Raw genomic sequence first — 23,209 nt, 5'->3', positions numbered from 1 at the left:
TAGTTTACTACGTCTATTCTTTAACATTTTACTTCCCTAAATAGGAAAATTGTAACTTATTGCATATAAAGTTCATTTATCTTAACATTTAATTTGTAATCGTTCCCTTTTCCGTTGTACGTTACCGTACTTTACAAAGTAATAACTAGTATTATATAAAATGTAATCTATCGCTTAAATTACATAATATATATGGTACCTGTTTTTTTCGTAGATTCCTACAATAATTGTCGGATATAATTTTACGAAAAATGCCAAATTTGTTATTACTTTATATTTTAAAAAGGATAGAAATCCTGTTTTACCCGAAAAACACTTTATATATTAGGATTATTGCGAAACTACCGGGTTAGAAAACAGAATTACCGTAGGGAGATAAGGATCATCTGACTTACAATTGCAGATTAAAAAATAACGAAATAAAGGATTTACGATAATGGAAAATATAAAAAATTATACAAACGATAATCTATCGACGCATCCCTAATAACGGAAAGTTCAATATTCCACTCAAATAATGATCATCGATTCTTTTATTAAAATCTTTTTGGAAATCACCAATACATTTTCCTGGGTGTTAGTAGCATAAGAAGATGTATATTAAGTGCGATGTAACTGTATAAATAAATAAATTCTAAGAAAAAAAGTTTCATTAGATCTTAATTAAGATTTCTATAAAAATGAATTTATAATAAATAAATATAGATTACGTTTTTATAGAATACAGTTATAAAATTATTGTTCCCGTATTAATAATTTAAAGAAAACTTTTTTTTCATTTTGAATTAAAAAAAAATTATCGGTTGTTTTTTTCTTTTTTATAAAATGAAAGAACTTTATACGTTTTTCAAAGATTTTCAGTGATTATTATTATTATTATTACGCCTTAGTAAGTACAGATAATCAGTACACTACATCTGTTCTGGAAATAATATATTATTTTTTGATAAAGGAAAACATTAATCTGTTGGTTTTCATTATCTATAACGCGTATAAATACAGGAGACGCTAATAAAAATCTATTTGTGTGTGTGTTTGTGTATATGTATAAAATAGTTTCCACTTACCAACAATCTTTAATAGTATGTTCGAGCGCTTTCGGAATAGTAAACCATCCTCAGAAACATTGATGCGTTATAATTATAATAATTTACTCCACATATCATTAATTATGCTAACTTGAATTTAAAAAAAAAAAAATTAAAAGCAAAAATTGTAAATATAACAATTGATCGTCAAAAGGTAAAATAATATCAACGTTATCCGTCATGTCAGTATGAAGGTCAACGGGTCATGATTAATAAAAGTAATATATATATATATGAATTTAGTCTTGATAGAAATACTAGTTTTTGTACTACATTTTTCATTTTAAAATTAAAATTATTAATGAACTCTTTGAGTACCAGACTTTCAGCTAATCTACCGATTCCTAATCGTTTTTGGCGATAAAACTACAGTCATCGATGTAATATAGTAGTTGTTTAATTGATATTTTTACTACGATACAAAACAATTCCACACCGTATTCCGATGCAAAAGCTTCGAGCATATGCGGTAAAGCAATTCTGTCAGGAAAGAATCTAATAGAAAGCATTGCTGTTTTACTTCCATTCTACTCAGAAAACTTTAGAGAATAGTTTTACACCTCTTTGTCTGCTGTGTATTCATATACGAGTATACAAAGGGTATTTTATTCTCTTTAGTGTACAGCAGAATACAGTCGTACAATACGGTCGTGGGATGTGTTTAACGTGTTTATTATAATCGTTTAGAGGGTATTTTTTTGCGGTATTAATCCTTTATGCTGAATATTATATCGCATTACTACTTTAACCGTTTTGCTTCTGGAAAAATTATTTTTCCTTAGTAATAATCGCTCCAGTCGTTTTCGATTACAAATCCATATAAAAAGAACTTTCTACAACGACGCTTGTAAAGAAGATTTAAGCATAACGCACAAATCGTCGTTTTCTCTAAGAGTAATAATATTTACAAAAAATTCATTTTTTGTAGTAAATAGTTTAAAAATGCCACTCGTTAAATAGAATTTCGATAAGCTTGGCATGCTGACGCGTAACAGTATATTCAGCACGCTGGCGAAGCCAACGAGAAATCATTTACTCTTTTCCTTAAAGTAAATTCAGTTTATCACGATAGTTATATGTCGTTTACGGGGAAATACTCGTGTTTCACGTCAGGTACTTAATAAATTATTTAAATAATTTCATTTATATTATAACATTTTCCATAATTTTTTTTATAAACATTATTTTAATTAAACCGCAAAATCGTATTTATCTTCTTTTTTTTAACGTGTTGTGGGACCTAATACGATCATGTTTTCAGGTACAAATTTCTTTAAATCTTATCCGGTCGAAAAAATAAAAAAAAAGTTTTTATTTGTCGATATTACCATTTAAATAAAAATTATTTGTGATAAAAGTAACAATTTTAAGATAATTATTATAAAATATGTACGTAATAAAAGAAATCTTTACTAAAATTTTCAGAAATAAGTTTTTTTCGATTTTGCTGATAAAACGATTTTTGAGATAAATCAATTGTTTTTATAAAAGTATATATACGACTATTAAGAGTATGTGTGTATTACTATTTCAAGAGTAGCATTTATGCATGTCAATAACGGTTGTGAGGGAACCCAGCATAAGATACCAGTCGTTTATGAAAATTTTATATTCATTATAAAAAATAGTAATTATTCAATACCAGGCTTACTTATAATAGCGATTAATGAAGGGTGAAGCGATCCTGTTACTTTCTTTAGAAAAAACCCAGCAATAGCGACTCCTCCGGAAAAGGGGACGCATTGCTCCCTCCTTATAGCTAGTGCCCCGTTGTGGCGTATTCCTGCTAGCCTATTAAAGAGTTAGCACCGAAAGGACTTCAGTGGACGGTTTGAAGGGGAATTACGTCGGGAGGACAGGCTTTATAAGCCTAGCCTTCCGCGGTCGGCCCATGAAATGGGTTCGATAACGCTGGTTTAACAACGGATTGGAATGCAATTAAATCCGTCTTAAATTCACTAAAATAATAATAGACAAAACTTGAAAAATTAGATCCGAGATTAAAAAATAACCTTTTAAAAAACAAGCCCGATTAGAATGATCCAGCAGCAAGGGACTCTGTCCAGGTTCTGCGATAAAGTAGGGAGTAATAGACTCCTGCCAACTTTGCATTCCATTCCATTCCATTTCTTTAGAGTTGTACTTGTATTCTCATTACAAATTATTAATAGAAATTAGAAGCATCATGTAGTATACATTACAAGCTAGTCGCGTTTTATATTTTCCGATAAGTGAAACTAAATAATTCGTTTGATGATGGTGATAAAAAGCCAACATTATTTTCCGGTCGTGAAACGGCTATCGCGTATAGCACAACCGACTCTTGGATGACAAGTGAAATTCTGTTTAAAAACGGATACCTTTGCTGTATTTACCGCAGAGTCTGCCAGTAGAATAAACATTGTTACTCTTAGAGAAAGTAACTCTGATTATACTGCCGATTATATCTCAGATGCTTCTTATTATCCCGTATCGTAACGGTAAGAACGATTACCGTGAATGGTGTAAACCGATAAATTAACATACCCCTTTCTTTTGGAAACAATACGTTACATAGCTTGCCTTCCCTCTCGATACGGAAGAACCTTTAGCGTATTACATAAATTGACACGTATCGCAATACTACAAGGAATAATTAATGCACATATATAAAAGCCTAAATATTTGTCAATTTAAAAAAAAAAATGTTTTAAAAAGCATTTAATGATTTTCGGTAGAATAATTTTTACTTTCTCGGCAAATATAACTAGAATATCTATATTAAAGAAGAAAAACTACAAAGCAAAGCGGAGAAGACCAGCTTTTCGCAGAACTCTGGAAACACTCATCAGTTTATTCAGTCAAAACTTCCCTACATCTATGCCTCGTGAAAATATGGAACGAAGAAAAACTTCCAGAACACTGGACCACAGTCCTCATCCATCCATTACATAAAAAAGGGGATAAAACTAATCCTGAAAATGACAAGGCTCTCCTGGATTGCACATACAAAATCCTGTCGAGAATCATATACAACCGATGCAAAGACCAACTTGAACTGGAACTTGGGGAATACCAAGGGGGATTTAGGCCATGGAGAGGTTGCCCGGAGCAAATAATATCCCTAAAACTTATGATGGACTAAAATTGATGATGATGTTAATTTTATATAAAAGACGGAAAAAACAACTAATAACCACCTTTGTCGACTTTAAAAGGGCCTATGATTGTATACACCGACCAACCATGCTGAATATTCTGAGAAACCTGGGCCTTCACCCTAAACTCGTAAACATGATAAAATTAACTTTAACCGATACCCAGTCCAGAGTGAAATTCAGAGGTGAACTCTCTCAACCCTTCTACATAAAAACTGGATTGAGGCAAGGAGACGGCCTCTCACCACTCCTTTTTAACTGCGCCCTCGAATTTGTCATGAGAAAATGGTATGAAATAAATCCCAAAAATATAAAAATGGGTACTAAGAAAAACTCCATCGCACTAAATCGCCTAGGATTAGCAGATGACCTCGCTCTTTTACCAAATAATATTCAAGAAGCCAAAACACAAATCATGAGCCTTCAAAACCTAGCACAAAAGATAGGGCTTCATATCTCTTTCGAAAAAACTGAACTAATGGCCATAGATCCTCTGGTAATAGAGCGCTTTACGGTAAACGATCAGAAAATTAAAATAGTAAAACGATTTAAATATCTAGGGGAAATAATAACTTATAATTTAAATGAAAAAGTGACATGGCAAAACAGGACAAATAAAATGATTAAATCCCAAAAATTAACTCGGTCAAAATAAAAAAAAAAATGCCTTTCTGCTAAAACAAAACTTAAACATTATAAAACTGTAGTACAGCCAGAAGTCACCTACGGAAGCGAGACCCTTTTCAAAATCACTCAGAAAAACCGAATCGAAAAAATTCTGAAAATAGAGAGGAAAATTGTCAGAACGTGTATCGATAAAAAACACCAAAAAGAAGGCCGATGGTGGATTGTGCCAAATGAGGTGATGTATCGAGAAATAGAGCCTGTTACTGATACTATGCGGAAAAAAAGAATCTCTTTCTTCGGTCATCTCATAAGGACACCGCAAACAAGACCGTCAAGAAATATCATTGAAAAGCTCTGGTTCCAAAAGCTAGAAGTAGGATGGATCAAAGAAATTAGAGAAGATATGAAAGAATCAGGAATTTCCCTGACCGACCTACAGAATAAAACTGGAAAAATTACAAAGCTAAAAGATAAAAGCATTAGATTTAAACAAAAGACAGACAAACGACAAAATACAACGAAGAGGGTGTTTACGGATGAAGAAAAGAAAGCAAACGGATGAAGAAATACTGGGCAGGTCGAAAGAGTAAAATAACACGCTTTTCTCAGAAAAATCCAACTAAAATTGACTTAAGTGGTCCCATGTTGGCCGTAAAAGCATAATAATAATAATAATAATAATAATAATAATAAAGAAGAAATTCAAAATTGGGGTATCAGGGATGTTTTTTGTTACAACTCAATTATTTTCTAACTAAATTAAAGATAATAATTTGGAAAACGAGATAAAAATATAATATTTTTATTTTTACTACGGTTTATTTTATTTTTGTAAGGGTTTTAGACGAAAATAATCTTGTTTTTGTAAACGGTTTTTTGAAACGATAACTTGTTACATAATATAATATTTATATATATAAGGTATAAAGATGCACGTATTTAAGAAAGTAAAAATCTAATTCGTGCTTTGACGGAATAGGTTGAATTTGTTTTATTATAAAAATTATACGTATTAGGGAGAACTTTTTTAAAAAGCGATTGTAAAAGATTAAACGATAACAAGAATACGATAACAAAAAAATAACGATAAAGAAACTCGGAGAAGAGTTAGATAGTAAGTAGAGGATAATGAAGAGAATTTAGGATAAGACCGTACCACCGGCTGAAGATCATCACGATGTACAAACGATAAATGACGGTACGCATACGCAATACGGTACGATACATCGACCTATCGGGTTACTTTGCGAGTACGAGCGAGTCTTTACAAAAGAGACCGATTCGAAATACAGCACCTTAGATCGAGTTAATGGTTCTTTCTGAGGCCCGGTGTGTGTGGGCCCGTTAATGTGAAAACCATTTCTTCGGTATTACCCACAAGGCTAATCCGTCGAATTCCTAGACGTACCGTGAACGGAACGGTGGCCGCTACTGCACGCTACAACACATACTCCTTTCTGCTTCTGAAAGCTTCTATTTGCACGTACGTTATCGCACATTCATATCTCTTTCTTTTAATTCATTAAGCGTTCTGCACCAAACCATTATTCACATCTCGATGATGTTCAATCGTTTGTTCGATTACAGTTACGCCTATCGTTATTATTATTATTAATATAATTTTGTTTGAATCGTCAATTATTCATTTTAATTTTTAATTACTCTTTAAGCTCAATAAAAATAACCGCGCGCAGATTAATTAATTACGGTTTATATGTGTTGTCTATCGAATGTAAAAGTCATATTTAAAATGTTTATTACATAACAATATACATATTGCAAAGACGAAAATGAAAACAATTTTAGAGATATTTATCTTTATTTAAATTTAATTCATAAGATTATATAAAAATACAATTTAATTGTATAATAAAAAGGTTTGATCATCCTTTCGATTTAAATTACTTTCTTACGTATCGATACATCTAAAAATCATCCGTTTCAGTATAGAATAAAAAACAAAAAATAAAATTACGTTTATAATTATTTTTGGTTAACTTGCATAACGTAAAGATCGTTGTAAATATATTTAAAATAAAGATAAAATCTCATCTACACCGACAACTGGAAGATCTATATTTAATCGATTTTATGAAACGAAATATTGAATATTTTTAAAAAATATTCCGAAACGATAAATGATATTAAACAATTTATAAGGAATAAATTATTTTAGCTGTCAAAATCAAATAACAATTGCAGGCGACTTGACGTGAATCAAATGTTAAACCCATGCAAACAGTAGAAAATTATAACAATCACTATTAACAGAAAATGAAGACAGAGTAGTGGGGAAACAAAATAAATGAGTTTATATAAATACTGCACTATTGACTAGAAACAATAATGTGTACAATGTATTATTTCCCACAGAAAGTAACACTTAATACTACTTCTACTTAATACTAATTTGTTACTTAATAAAAATCTTTTATGGCTGTAGCGCACGTAAAGTATCTGAAATACAAATTAGTTGTTACTAAATCTGTAATTAATTACAGTTACTTTTTCTAAAGGTATTATTATTCATTGTACAATCGGTTTCTGTAATGAACAAAGAGATTAGCCCTTACAGAGCTAAATATCACCTGTATTTCTGTGAAAATATATTGTTGATATGCATCATTACTATATTCAGCTCGGTGAATAATTCAATAATAAACCGTTTCATCCGTCACCCTCTTTAATAAGTTTGGCGTATTCATTCGTAGTGTTCTGCCGTTAGGGCAGGTCCTGTCACGGCTGCTTTTCTTCACCTTGTTCTATCCATCGCTGACCTTTTTGTTTCGGCATAATTTCTCTTTAACATAATCCCATCCGTCATTTGAAGTCTCCTCCTTCCGTTCACCAAGCCTTCTATCGCATTCAATAATAAGCATCTTCTTCTCGCATAATGTCCTAGCGGATTCCTTTTGTCGCATTCGCTCAAGGTCGGTAGAAAACGATAATTATTCTTAAGAATGGTTATTCGGTTTTTGGGAATGACTTTCTCATGTCAGATCCCTAGAACCGTTACGGTTGCAACGTAAAACGTACGATTACAAACCAGAGGGTTTTCAAAAATACTCGATGGATTAAGAAAAAGATTTTATTAGTAAATAGAAATATAAAAATCCAAGAAAAAAAAACAAAAACCAAGTGTGTATTTACAAATAAATTACGGTGTAAACATATATTTTGTAATAATAAACATAAGTAGTAATGTACGATGGTACGTGTAAATAAATGCGCATAAAATCCAAGGTAGATAATGAAAACTTTTATACATTTCTTTGTAATTCGTATTGTATTGTATTGTATTATGTAACATAAGGGAAAATAATCACCGTCACTACAAAGTTTAAAAGAAAACACTTCATTAATATAGAATTTTATATATATATATATATATATATATATATATATATATATATATATATATATATATAACGTATATACGTAATATATATACGTAACACACGCACATATATAAATATATATATATATATATAACATAAGTAAATTACTGTGTTAAAGGATGTGATATACAGATACAAATGAAAGAATAAAAGCTATTAATTTAGAAGAAGAAGAAGAAGAAGAAGAAAAAGGAAGATCTTGAAAAAAGGAAGTAACATAAAATGTAAGAAATTAAAGAATAAAATAAAAATAAAAAAATTCGAGAAATTTGACGCTTCCAAGAAATCAAACTAATCAGATCGTTTAAGTAAATATTCTTAAGATAGTACAATAAAAGAATGAGTTCACGTTAAATAAGAATAAAAATCAAAGCTTACTCGCTACTGGAGTGCAAGTTAGAACTTGTTTAAATAAATGTTTAGACTTGGTATTTTGATTCGAAACGTAAGAAAACAAGCGGTAGGAACATAATAATAATAATAATTGTATTAAGAAAAAACGTGGAGAAAAAAGTAGGGGTGGTAACAGAATAAAGGAGGGACTAAAACAAAGAAGATGAGGAGAGAGTAAAGCTTTGAGAACGGCCACCAGCACCGCATTGTCGCTGCATATTTGAGGCAATATGCAAGCGAGGAGTCTTGTGGTATAAAGGTAAGAAAGATACGGACGATGAAACGACAACGCAGGGTAATATGTAGAATCTTGGAACAATAGCGATGCACACCGCACTGCATAGTGTTTGCTGCAACCTCTAGACTTCTGCCGTGCGGCTATGCGCCTGCGCATACAGTACTACCGCAATAATACTAAGTTATACTATATAAGTATACAGATACATCCACCGGACTCTCGATTGTATTGAAACGTAATACAAAAGAGGAATAAAAAAAAAAGAATCGGCATCTAGTATGTTTCATTAAACGTAAAATATTTTCACGGGACGTCGTGTGACCTCTTTTATTTAGAACAATGATGCAAATGACGATATCGCTATTTTCTTTATGTATAAATCGAATAAACTTTTACCGAGCTAAAATACGCCTTATATTTAAGTATAGACCTATCCGAAGAAACTTCATTTATCTATAAATGAAGTTCATTTAATAGATTTAAATAGAGACTAAATATTTTCACTTTTAAAAGTTTTCTTAAAACAAAAAAAACCAAACAAAATATATTTCTATTTGAACTGTACGTAACTAACGGAAAAAATATATGTAATAAACACAAAACATACATAAAGCACCCTATAAGTTAGAAAAGAATATATTTTGAAAGCGTTCTAATTAAAATAATAAAAAAAATGTGTTATGTCTAACACTACACAAAAAAGCATGTAAAAGAGATGAAAACTATAATTATAATTGATATTATCTCTAATCCAATACTAGGAAATAGAATAAAAGATTCGATCGAGGAATTTTTGAAGATAATTAAAATAACGAATCCTTAAAATAGTAATAGTTTTGTATAGCTGGAAAAGGCAGAAATAGATTATTTGTTCATATGAGAAATGAAAATCTCGGGTCTGCGTATAAAAATGGGGAATTAATATAAATCAGAAACAAAAAATTACAGTGTCAAAGACTTTACAAGCGGTACAATAATTGATTATAATGATCGAACTATTTTCAAAGAATAACGAATGAGAAATATTATTAAAAGATTTACAATGAAGAAATTAAGAAAGCAATGATTTAGGAAGGGTTTAAGCAGATCTCCGTGACGGAATCGTAGCGTCTTGGTCTTGGTCTTTCATCCCGAGATTCCGGGTTCAAATTCCGATAAGGCATGGTAGTTTTAATAAAACATGATTAATTTACTAAACAAATTTAACAAGAATAACAATTGTAATATTTCACGATTAAAAAAAAGTTAATTTTCATATCTTTAAATCTCTATTTTTAAAAACAGTTTTTAAAGTTTATTAAATTAAATGTTATAAAACAAATTAAAATTTTAAGATAAACTGATCTGTAGAAAATTCATTTTAAGATTAAAAAAAAATTGCTTCAAAAATATTTGCACTAAATTTATAAAACTAAAAATAAATTCACTAATCAATTCATTGCAAGCCACCCAAAAAAGAAATTAAATTCTTCTAGAAATTAATTATTTTCCTAAGGTATACATTGCAATGCATTCAACTATTGAACAATGAACACACTCCCCCCCGGACCGATGAAAAGAGTATGATATGAAATGTAAATGTGGTGTAGCTACATAATTGTAAATGACCATCTGAGACGTGTTATTAATTGAACCCTGACCACCAAAGTACACCGGTATCCGCTGTTTAGTATTCAAGTTCGTAAAAAAGCAACTAACTTTTACTAGAGTTTAAAGCCTTAGAACCTTCAACTTCAAAAATCAGCTGTTAAACGACTGTTTTGTGATGAGTTAATCACTAGACAAGCTAAATGGACCTTCTAGAATTTAAAAATATCTTTTTGATTTTAATGTAGTTTCTTTTGTAGTTAGTTTTATTTATATGCAAAATGCTAAATAAAATTGGGATTTTTCAAACTTTTATCTGTTTTATTCAACGTATCTTAACCGTTTTGTTGAAAATTAAATACTCTGTGATCTAACAATATTTTTGTACGTCAAACATAACAGACAGGGTTTTTTAACCCAATTTATTGGTTTTCATCCAACATTTCTCAAAACTATGCAGATCCACAAAACTGTTTTTTATATGCAAAACTATCCAGACGTAACTATTCTGGGATCTTCTTTATTCGATTTTTCAGGTCAATAACCGTAATAAATCACTAATTCTGCTCCTTAATTAAGGTCCTAAATATTTCAGTACTACTTGAAATCCGAGAAAAAATTTTCAGTAGCCATAACTCGCAAACGAAACGTTTTAAAAACGTATGTTAATAGGAACTTTTACTACGAGGGTTATTTTTTTTTCAAGGTCCGATCGGTCGCGAAATAAAAACCCGCGCAAAAATCAGATGAACCTTTGCGCATATATGTTGCGCAGCGTCTCTAGTATGGCTTCAATCACGCCGCGTCACTTCGTTTAGTTCCGAACACGCGAGCTAGCACGTAAACATGTCTACAAATATAGTATCTCCCGCCAAGTGTGAAGTGCGTGCGGTAATTCGATTTTTTGAACAAAATTGTCACAGGGAACGAGACACGAGTACATTTCGAAACTGAAGAAACAAAAGAACAATCCAAACAGTGGATGCGTTCTCATTCTCCCAGTAAACCAAAGAAGTTCAAGCGAACCTTCTCCAACAGAAAGCGGCTACTGTGTTCTGGGACCGGAATGGAGTTCTCTTGGTGGAATTCATGGAACGTGGCACGACCATCACTGCAGCGTCATACTGCGTGAATTTTCAACGTCTACGACTGGCAATTCAGAATAACCGGAGAGGAATGGTGTCATCAGGCGTTGTCTTTCCCCATGACAATGCTCGGCCGCACACTGCAGCTGTATGTAACAAAGAAGCTCCTGCAGCGTTTTCGTTGGGAAGTGTTTGATCACCCACCGTACAGCCCGGACTTGGCTCCATCCGATTTTCACCTCTTTGCTCACATGAATCGCTGGCTAGGAGGACAACATTTTGGCACAGGCATCGAGCTGCAGACCGGCGTGGAAACACGGCTGAAAACACAGGCGGCTCCGTTCTATGACGAGGGTATTGGAAAGTTGGTAGGTACCACGCTACGAGAAATGTCTAAATCGGAGTGGCGACTATGTAGAGAAATAGCGTAACTATGTAAGTACTTGTTAAAAATAAATTTTTTTTTATTTTCACTGTGGTTTTAATTTCGTGACCGATCAGACCTTGAAAAAATCGTCGTATTATTTTCACGAGAAGAATAGGTTATAAAAGTCTCGGCAGAACTTCGTGATACACACTCTGAATATATATATATATAATTATGTTTTGATAAAAATAAGAAAAAGGAATCCAGATAAACGAGGTGAAGAAAAGACTTCTAACGAGTGTAAGTTAAGGCTGCCTGGAATACGTCATAAAAATATTTTAAATATCAGAATGACATCAAGTTATATATAATTATATTATAATAATCACGGCAAACAAAGACATCTTCGAATCGACTACGTAAAAGATATATTTTTCATTTAACCTTTTCAGATCAGGAAGCCAGTAAAGTGGCTCTGTGCGGTGACAGTTTTAAAACGCTGTTACAAAATCATTTTATATGGGATCTAAGTCGGTTATATTTTTTTATATTCACAAAGAAATCAGTTTTATTATACAATTTGAACTATAGTTATACGAATTAAAATGTTTTATTTGGACAAGAAAGAATATGACCATTTTTTTCTCAGAAATGTGCTTGTGTGTGTGTGTGTGTGACTGGTGTATTATAATTGCTATGAGGGTTACGGATTTATTTATTATTTACAAAACTAGCTTATTATATTAGCAACAAAACGATGTATTGAAACACATAATAAGTTATGTTATACGGCACACACAAAAAAAAAAGGAATTTGTGGTCATAAATGTGTCACTTTTATTTGAGGCCTAATAAATCTTTTCTGACAAAAGATATCGGCATCAATGAAACACATACCGATTCGTAATGAATAACAGTATACAGTAAAAATAGTTTTTTGTCAATCCGAATAGCCTTTTAAGTGGAGGGGATTTTTATAAAACGTAGTTTTTACTGAATCTCTTTCTTTATACTAACATATGTACTTTATTGTGTGAGTGAGTACGAGTGAACTGCAGTAAGTAACTTACTATCGCAAACCGGCGTTCCGTTGGTAATATATTATTTCATTATTTTTTTCAAAATTACATCGGTTTTTTTTTTATTCAGTGCGATTTTTTTCACATATAGGGCGTTTTTTTTTAAATTTGTGATTTTTTTTTATTTGCCGTAATTTTTTTTTTATCGAGACAATGAATGACGAACAGATTAGGTTTGCTCTTGACGAAGAACTTTCAGATTATGACGAAAATGACAGTGACGACCTTGAGGGCTTGGACGACATCAAAAATACTGAAATTAGGAGTAACGATTTTTCGGAACCGCATCTCCTGAATTTTAGTAGCGACGATGATGATCCAGGTCATTCGATTAGTGATACTGACACGGAACAGAAAATAAATGTAGCCGGTTCATTTCTACATCCACATGCTGAAGGAAACGGTAATATATTTCATGAAATCCATTATCGTTCTCCAGTGCAGTTGGATGTTGAAATGCAACCAGCTGTTGAATTTCCTCTCCAAGATGAGGAACTTGACACGGCGGAGTTACAAGAAAATCCAACTGACCGGGCCCAAAATGACGAAATAGTTACAGATGACGAAGGTTACGAGTTGGAAGGTCGTCTGCCGGTTCTTGGAAATCCCTGGTTAGTTTGTACTGATAGGTGTAAATATGACACACTAAACAGTTTGCCTTTTATGGGTCCGGAACCAGGTGCATTTGTAAAGAATCCCGACCTTTTGGCTAAATCCGCTCCTCATAAGAGAGGTCGGCCTAAGAAGCGTCGTAGGAATTTACACAATGTGCCTGAATATATTCCTGATCCCCGTATTCATGGGCAGACGCCGTTTGCCGTATCTATGTTGTTTTTTGGGGCTATCCTTGAAAAAGTAACATCACAAACTAATTTGTATTTTCAAAGCCGTAGACCTGATAGGCCATTACCTAAGGACAGAATTCAAGGTGACGTTAGTCTTGCCCAGATGAAACGTTTCTTTGCAATCATCCTGGAAATGGGTCATACTGTAAGACACACTTTACAAGAATACTGGTCAACTGACGAGGTTTCCCATTTCGCTTGGTTTGGGAATACATTACCGAGAACTGTCTTTCTTCATATTTTGAAGTATTTACACTTCACTAACCAGGATCCACCAATAGAATCAGAAATGCAAACTGGTAACTATGACCGTCTCTGGAGAGTACGCGAAATATTTTAAATTGCTCGTCAGAAATCTCGTGAACTCTGTAATCCACGACAACAAATTGTAGTTGATGAGGTTTTATGCGCCTACAAGGGTAGAGTATTGTTTCGGCAGTATATACCTAGTAAACGAAAGCGCTTTGGGATAAAGGTTTACAGACTTTTCGATAATTCTGGGTACACATTCGATATGAATGTATATCTCGGGAGACAACGAGAGGAACAAAATGTAAACGAAAAAATTACTGAACGTACAGTTATCAATCTAATTGCAGGTTATGAAAATTGTGGATATCATTTGTATATGGAAAATTTTTTTTCATCCCTGCAATTATATCGACGACTGAAAGATGTGGGAATTCTAGCTTGTGGAACAGCTCGATCCAATCGTGCTGGAATGCCAGCTGAATTCACACGAAACAGACGTAAACAATTAGGTTTGACCAGACACCGGTTAGCCTGTCGTACGACACTGGATGGAATATCTTGTATTCTATTCAATGACAAGCGAATGGTAACACTTCTGTCTTCTATTCATGGGCCTGCTGAAGAGGGTAAATACAGTGTAACAATTCACGGTACAGAAAATTTCGTGAGACCTGTAATGATTGTAGATTACAATAATTATATGGGGGCTGTTGATCAATCTTATCTTCTGTCTTCAAGCTATTACTTACATAGGCGCATGACAAAATGGACGAAAAAACTTTTTTTCCACATTTTTGATATGCTCTTTTTCCACATTTTTGATATGCTCCTTGTCAATGCTTATACGGCTTACAATAAATAATAAATAATACGGCAATAAGATGGAGAAGAACCAATCCTTCTGATGGTTTCGAAATGAGGTTTTGAAAGGGCTTGTTTCATCATCTCCTACGAGATTTTCTGCACGAGGATCTTATGTAAGAAATCGTGAATTTTTACGTCTTGAAAGTTGTGAAGCAAGACATTTTCCTAAACGTGAGGGAACAAACAGTTTTAGACAATGCGTTGTGTGCTCGGCAAACGGCATTCGCGTAAGATCAGTCTGGAGGTGTGTGGCTTGTGAGGTACCACTCTGTATAGATGGATGCTTTCTCGTGTATCACACACGCCAAAATATCACCAACTAGGGGTAAGAGCTTTTTATTTATAAATTTATTACTTCATTTTATTTGTTTAGGTTATTTATTATTTTTCATCTATTTCATTCTTTTGTTTTTTTGGGGAATCTCCCATATTGCGATTTATATGTTGGTGTAAAAACTAGTGCGCGCTCGTAATTTCTTATTTTATATATTATATATATATAATATATATTACGATTTTATATACATAGTAACATAAAAAATAACTGTTGTTTGTACCGAATAGCTTGTAATTACTGGGGTAATTATTATGCGTTTCATGAACTCTATTGCCCCCCCCCCCCGTGGCGTGTAACAGCAATACTCTGTTGTAAAAAAAGTTTTTTTACGTAATAAATGCTCTAAGGAAGTCTTATAATTTTTAAAATAAATTTTACATTATATGTAACGCTAAGAAAAAATAAATAACTATAAAAATTTCTCGAAACTGATATGCTAATTAATCTGTAATTTATGACACGGGTTTTTCATCATATTTTGCCAAACTTTCAACCGATTTGCTTGAAAGTATTTTTTTTTTAATCAGCAAACTATGTTTCATAAACACAAATAAAAAAAAAAAAAAATTCGCTAATAAAAAACGCGATAGAAATGCGCAAAAAAAATTCTGCAATTAAATTATTGTAATTTTTGTACGGTTTCAATTTTTTTGTTGTTACAGGCATAAAAAATATCCAATCGTAAGGTTTTTTTTTTGTCAGAATCTGTTAAATCTCGTTAATATACTGTAATTTTTTGAAAATTTTTTCACAAGAGGGTAGCATAAGACTATGAAGAGAGGCAATCAGATACCAACTATTTTTGCGGAGCGCTAAGAAGCGCGGAGCATTGTGATGGGAAAAGGTTAAAAAAAAATCTTCCCCTAGTTATGGGGAAAAAAGTATAACGAGGTTAATAAAAAAAATTTACAAAATAGAAAACAGAATCTTCTAAATCAGTCTATCGGATAAAAAGTAAGGGCTGAAGCGAGAATCACTTTCTTTTATTAAAGTCAGTTAACGGAGACGAAAATGTTTGAAAATTATAAAAACAAGTAAAGTATTAATAACAAATAAGAAGCGAAAGAAAAACAGATTTAACAGTTTTAAAAACAATAAAACAGCAAATTTCTAAGTAGTAATTTTAATACGTAAAAATAATTTAAAAAAAACTTTTTTTAGATGAAACAACATTGAGTTTTTTATTTGTTGTTTGCATATTTGTTAATTATCGCTACGGATGTCCGTGATAGTAATATTATATATAATAATTAAATGTAAAGCGATATTTAAAAATTAAACATCAAAACTTTTTAGCATGATAGTTTATTACACTGTAACATAGTGCCGGGGATTTAAGTGCAGAACGATACAGCCGTGCTTTTTTTTATTCTTTGTATTCCTGTTATGTAAGATGTTTCTGTCGGGGAGTTGTAGTTAACAGAATGCAAAGCTTAACTGAGGTGATGTAGCGTAAGTTGGGACAACAGTAAAGAGCAAAAGCGACGATTTATATATACACACTAGTTCGTGAAAAAAAGGCGCAGCGTTGTTGGTATCCCTATTAGGCTAGAATACTTCTCTAAGCGTAACCGACCGCATCGAAACGTAGTACCGAAGAGGTAGAAATACGTATAACATTTGCTTTGCGTCTCGGAATGCCTTAATGCGAAGACACACTCCAGCATTTTTGTCTACGGAATAGCCAACAAATAAAGAGAGAGAATCGGCCAACAAAGAAAACTCTCTGAAGGTTTTAACACCTTGTAAGTTCCATTACATTACGAAGATCAATGGAGAAGTATATTATAAGAATTTCAATAGAATGAAAAAAAAAGATTTATTACGATACTTTGTGTTAGTTTATTAAATAATTACAAAACGTATATATTATTACCGTTGTGAAAAAAAGCGCTTAACTGGATAATAAAACAAAAGTTATTAGAAAAAAATCTCTATAAAAATAAACAAAAAACGGTTTTTTCTTGACGAATTTGAAAACACCTACCTACGGTTTAGGAAGTTTACCGTTCGTAATTATTGTTAATTCAATTCATTATATCAATGTAAATCACGAAACGGGATGAATTGTTAAATTTTACATAAAGAAGTCATGTAGATAAATATAGCTTTTTGTTTTTGTCTTCAGTCATTTGACTGGTTTGATGCAGCTCTCCAAGATTCCCTATCTAGTGCTAGTCGTTTCATTTCAGTATACCCTCTACATCCTACATCCCCAAAAATTTGTTTTACATACTCCAAACGTGGCCTGCCTACACAATTTTTCCTTCTACCTGTCCTTCCAATATTAAAGCGACTATTCCAGGATGCCTTAGTATGTGGCCTATAAGTCTGCCTCTTCTTTTAACTATATTTTTCCAAACGCTTCTTTCTTCATCTATTTGCCGCAATACCTCTTCATTTGTCACTTTATCCACCCGTCTGATTTTTAACATTCTCCTATAGCATCGCATTTCAAAAGCTTCTAATCTTTTCTTCTCAGATACTCCGATCGTCCAAGTTTCACTTCCATATAAAGCGACACTCCAAACATACACTTTCAAAAATCTTTTCCTGACATTTATATTAATTTTTGATGTAAACAAATTATATTTCTTACTGAAGGCTCGTTTAGCTTGTGCTATTCGGCATTTTATATCGCTCCTGCTTCGTCCATCTTTAGTAATTTTACTTCCCAAATAACAAAATTCTTCTACCACCATAATCTTTTCTCCTCCTATTTTCACATTCAGCGGTCCATCTTTGTTATTTCTACTACATTTCATTACTTTTGTTTTGTTCTAGTTTATTTTCACGCGATAGTTCTTGCGTAATACTTCATCTATGCCGTTCATTGTTTCTTCTAAATCCTTTTTACTCTCGGCTAGAATTACTATATCGTCAGCAAATCGTAGCATCTTTATCTTTTCACCTTGTACTGTTACTCCGAATCTAAATTGTTCTTTAACATCATTAACTGCTAGTTCCATGTAAAGATTAAAAAGTAACGGCGATAGGGAACATCCTTGTCGGACTCCCTTTCTTATTAGGGCTTCTTTCTTATGTTCTTCGATTGTTATTGTTGCTGTTTGGTTCCTGTACATGTTAGCAATTGTTCTTCTATCTCTGTATTTGAACCCTAATTTTTTTAAAATGCTGAACATTTTATTCCAGTCTACGTTATCGAAAGCCTTTTCTAGGTCTATAAACGCCAAGTATGTTGGTTTGTTTTTCTTTAATCTTCCTTCTACTATTAATCTGAGGCCTACAATTGCTTCCCTTGTCCCTATACTTTTCCTGAAACCAAATCGGTCTTCTCCTAACACTTCTTCCACTCTCCTCTCAATTCTTCTGTATAAAATATAGCTACTCACCGCGAACAAACTTCTTATTTTGTCCTTTATTTATCGTTTAAGCAACTACGGTCTACATTATTTCAATCGATTCCACTTTCGTTTTCTTTTATATCTCTTTCATTATTTCTCAATGTTTTTCTTTCTTTCGTTGTTATTATTTTTCCTGGAAACCTTTGACTTTTTGTAATTTCTTTTTCGGTGGTGAACGTTCCTCGGTTTTTTGTTGTGAATTTTCAGTTAAGTTTTTCTGAACCGGTTTTATTGGTTTTTAAATTTTTAAGTAAAAAACTTCTTTCCGGCTCGTTAAGGTTAATTCTTTGAAGGCGACCGTAAGGTATAATCGTTTAATCCTTTATTTATAATTTTTAAATTCGCTTATTTATACCGTTATCTAAATTAACGTTTAAGCGAGTGTTATAACAAGATATATAAGATGAGATGATGATCGATGACACAAAACTGTAACGTAATGATTTAATTAAAAATTTATATACCGGTTTACAAATAACGAAAATAAATACCGGAATAAAACTCAAATTTTAAAAATTAAATTAAATTTTTAGCAGAAATAGATAAAATATGACTTCACCGTAAGACCTGAGGCTGATCCACTCACCGTATTCGCCTCCATTCTCTTTTAAGTATTTCCGCTAAATTTTTCGGTGCTTGGTAAGTCGTATTTTCTATTATCTCATTTTTTCCTATCTTCTTTTATTAACAATTTATTAACAACGATAAAAATCAATCGTCTGTCCTTTCACGACGTCCCAGCCGGTTAACTTTCCTATTCTGAATTATTCTGATTAAGCTTGTTAACTCCCTTAATATTTATCTATTTTCTACTCGGTTTAATCTCCTCTTAAAATACCTCTCCCAGCCTTTATTCCCTTTTTGTAAGCCCCCGCGTCTCACGTCCGTACAGAAGTACACTATTCTTCAAATCTGATTCTAATTTACTATATTATAGCTTCTTTTTGTTGAATTCTTTTCTTTCCTGTCGTTTACACTTTTGCAATTTTATGTCGTTAATTCAAATAAAGTTCCTAAGTTTTTACACTTATTCATAAAATACATAGACGTACAATTTAATGAGAGTAGAAGAAATATAAAAAAAGTAGGTGGTAATCGTAAAAAGAGGAAAGTACGCGAGTATAACTGGAGAAAATGTAGCAAACTAGACGTTAAATGCCGATCGCTTCAAAATTCGACATTATTCACCAGTATAACAAGTAAACCGAGCCAGGGTTAACGTACTATTGAATTATACAGCGAAACGGTTTCATATTTCTTTCTTTTTTACGAGCTAAATATCAATTTAGGTGGCCAATTTTTCTGAAATTTGGTCGACATTCAGAGCCTTACAAATTATAAATTTACACTTTTTTCTACGCAGACTTATTTTAAAATAAACATCATTACTCTTAAACAAACATAGTTTCTCGACCTTGTGGTCGCGTTAATATGAAAGAGGTGTCGCGAAATTTACAATTTACATGTAAACAATAATGAAACTATTTTACGAGGAAAAAATCATTTATTATAAATATTTTACTTACATTTATAAATACACACGTAAATTAAATAAATTAATGAGAGACGGTCGAGTTTGTTTTCCATTTAAATTTTTCTTCGTACGCGGATCTACGTAAGAAACACACAAAAGCAAATCGTTTTCAAGCGATAAAAGACGATTCCTATATTTAATTTTTAGCGCAATCATGAACGAAAACCCCTTTTCAGAGAGGTAAGACGTGGCGAAAAGGATTAATATTTTCGATGTTCCTGCGACTAAATTTCTATATTCACTTCGACGAGTCAAAACGTATCTAAATCTTCACATATGAATTGTAGCGGTAACATTTTATCGACAGATGTTTCGATAAGCCGGTAGTGAATCTCAACCGGAAACTTAGCACCTGCAACAACGTTTACAATAAATGGATTCGGTACCCGTCTTTTCGAGATATCGATTTTATCTTCCGGGATACGTTCCGCTAACTAAATTTTTTTACGTTGAAACATGACGCTCTCAAAGCGAATATTATGCAAACAGACCAAAGACACATCAAGTTGGAACCTGTAAATCGCTCATGTCTGTACACTTCATACAAGTGCGTTCATTCCCGTCGCTATCGAAGCAGCTAAATAGTTTTAAGTTGATTTAATCGGGTTGGAGTTGGGGGATGGCGAAATATTCATCGGTTATTTTTTTTTCTTCTTGGGGATCGTAGAGCTAAAAAGGTTGAGAATCACTGCTCTTAAAGAAGAAAATATAAATAACTGTTTTTATCTTTCGTGCTTTACATAGATCGCAGTAAAAAAAAATTGTCACAAAATATTATAAAGTAACAAATTAATTTTTAATTTTCTTGCTGACGATAATGTTATATTATTTGTACATATATAGTGAGCCGAATTAAAGCGATGTAGAGACCGCTTTCAAAATAATTTTCGTAACATTAGATTATACTTCGAGCTAGGAAGGGCATTACTGAATTAAACATATTAAAAAGAATATATCACTTTTACATGTTGTAACTAGTAAATTATTCTTTATTACTGAAAATAATGAAATAAGGAGTTTTTTTAACCTGAAGAATATTCGTTCTCTAACCTGGTAGATCCCCTATCGGTAAAGAATCCTGTGTGGACCGACGAATGATTCCGGATATATCTTTTACGAACTAAAATTTAAAGTTTAACTCTTCAAACCAACAGTATCTACTTTAAAACCAACAGGATCTTTAAAAAGGAGTTATACAAACGATTAGTAATTAACATAAAATATTGATTATACTGCGATATTAATACTGCAGAATCATTTTATAACATTTTTCTGAAAACGACGAGTAATAAAAAATTATATATCTTTATATATAATTTTTTATTATTACATGTTTACATTATTATTACATGTTTAGACAAAAAGATGATCTAGTCAAATCCTCATAAAGTATTTATCGATGGTTTTTTTAAATAAATATTTTAAGTGTAATGAATAAAATGAACCGATCGCCTTTGTACTGAAAATTGTAATGTAAAACAAACTATCGTTTTATAATCACGATAATATTTAATACAGTGAACTTGAGATAAATATTTTAATTCTAAATGGTCGAAAGACGTAACACCTAACATTTTTTTTTTTTTTAATTTAATGAAAATTAAAATAAAAAAAAACATAAATTCTTCGTTATAGAACATAGTAAAAGTTCATACGTAAACCTGATACGATACGCTCAAACCAAAAAGACATTAAAAGTATTTTGTAAATTCAATTTTTTACAAAAACCATTAATTACGGTACGATATGGTCTTTATGTTTAACAATACAGTAGATCTTCGTAAAACATTGACGGTGAGCGGCCGAGTAAGAACGCGGTAAGCGTGTGTTTTGTTACAGAGGGTGAGGTAGTTATGCCAGAAGAGGAGGGTAGCTACAATGTAATGCATCGTGCGATGCTTGCTACCGTCTTCCTCCCTTCGTAGTCGTCGACGTTCCAGGAGTATCGAAAACGTGAATATGAAAATAGAGTTGTAGCGGCACGACATCCCATCACGCGTTTCTACGTTTTATTTAGCCCGACCGCGAGCCCGATCGGGACGGTAGAGATAGAGAAGAAGAAAAATAAATAAATAGAACGAGAAAGGAAGAAAGAGAGAAAAAGACAGCAGGAGTGCGACCGAACAGGAGGGCCACAGAGCGAGTCTGAGCCGGGCGAGGAGAACCGTCAAGCTGTTGCACTTGCTCGCTCGTACCCGTCCCCGTCCCCGTTCCCGTCCCGTCGTGTTGTCGTGATGTCATATCCCCGCGTCCCACCTACCGCACCGTTTATCAGCCCTCGCTATCTCGACGTCCTTACCAGGAAGCGGACCGAGTTTACCCTAATCTAGCGAAGAGAATCAACCCCCCTCGACATGCCTGCATACCGATTAAGCCTCGACTCCGATAAACCGCTATTTTCTTTCGGTACCCGGTTCTAGAGACGGTCGCGAGGTACCCCGAGCTCGGTGCGCCCGACAGGCCCGGCCAGACGGTGTTTCAGTCTAGCCACTCGATTTTGCATACAAAGGCCGGCGTACTATGCTACACGGTCGATCCGGCAGATTTATTCGCGACTCCGTAAAAATTAAGCTACACACACGGCTCGGTCGGACCGAGCCTGCTTCAGCACAAGTAAGAATCAAAAGCGACATCAGAGCAGCGGCCGGCGTACTGAGAATTAAACAGATGTAAGATATTTCTTACGTACCACGACCGCGACTGATGCTGCAACCGCATTCGACTCGTTTCTCTCTCTCGTTTTATTTATTTTTTACTCTCTCGCTCATTTACGAGGAGATCAGGACCGCCAACGAAATGAAAACTGGATTACCGACGCCGGTGATCGCTGTCACATCCTTTTAATTTATTATAATCACAGTCGCTGTAATTTATTTTTCCCGGTAATTAAATAAACCTATTTCACTAGTTATAAAGTTAATTTTACTAATATTATCGTTATGATTATTATAAATGTTAATTTAAGTAATTTATTTTATACACGATTACTCGCTCGTTTAGTCGAATCCTTTTC

At 32.9% G+C, this 23,209-nt stretch overlaps 1 protein-coding gene across 1 annotated transcript in view; it reads right to left on the bottom strand.

The window, feature by feature from the left end:
* The window catches only part of ds (dachsous cadherin-related 1), a 222,397-nt gene that overhangs the window by 174,830 nt on the left and 24,358 nt on the right, over window positions 1-23,209 (bottom strand). The gene's annotated exons all lie outside the window — the stretch shown is intronic.

Source organism: Lycorma delicatula, chromosome 6 (assembly GCF_047948215.1).
Source record: "Lycorma delicatula isolate Av1 chromosome 6, ASM4794821v1, whole genome shotgun sequence".
In the NCBI taxonomy this organism is placed as follows: domain Eukaryota; kingdom Metazoa; phylum Arthropoda; class Insecta; order Hemiptera; family Fulgoridae; genus Lycorma; species Lycorma delicatula.
The sequence above is the reverse complement of the archived record's forward strand: the minus strand, read 5'-3'. Positions and strand labels throughout refer to the sequence as shown.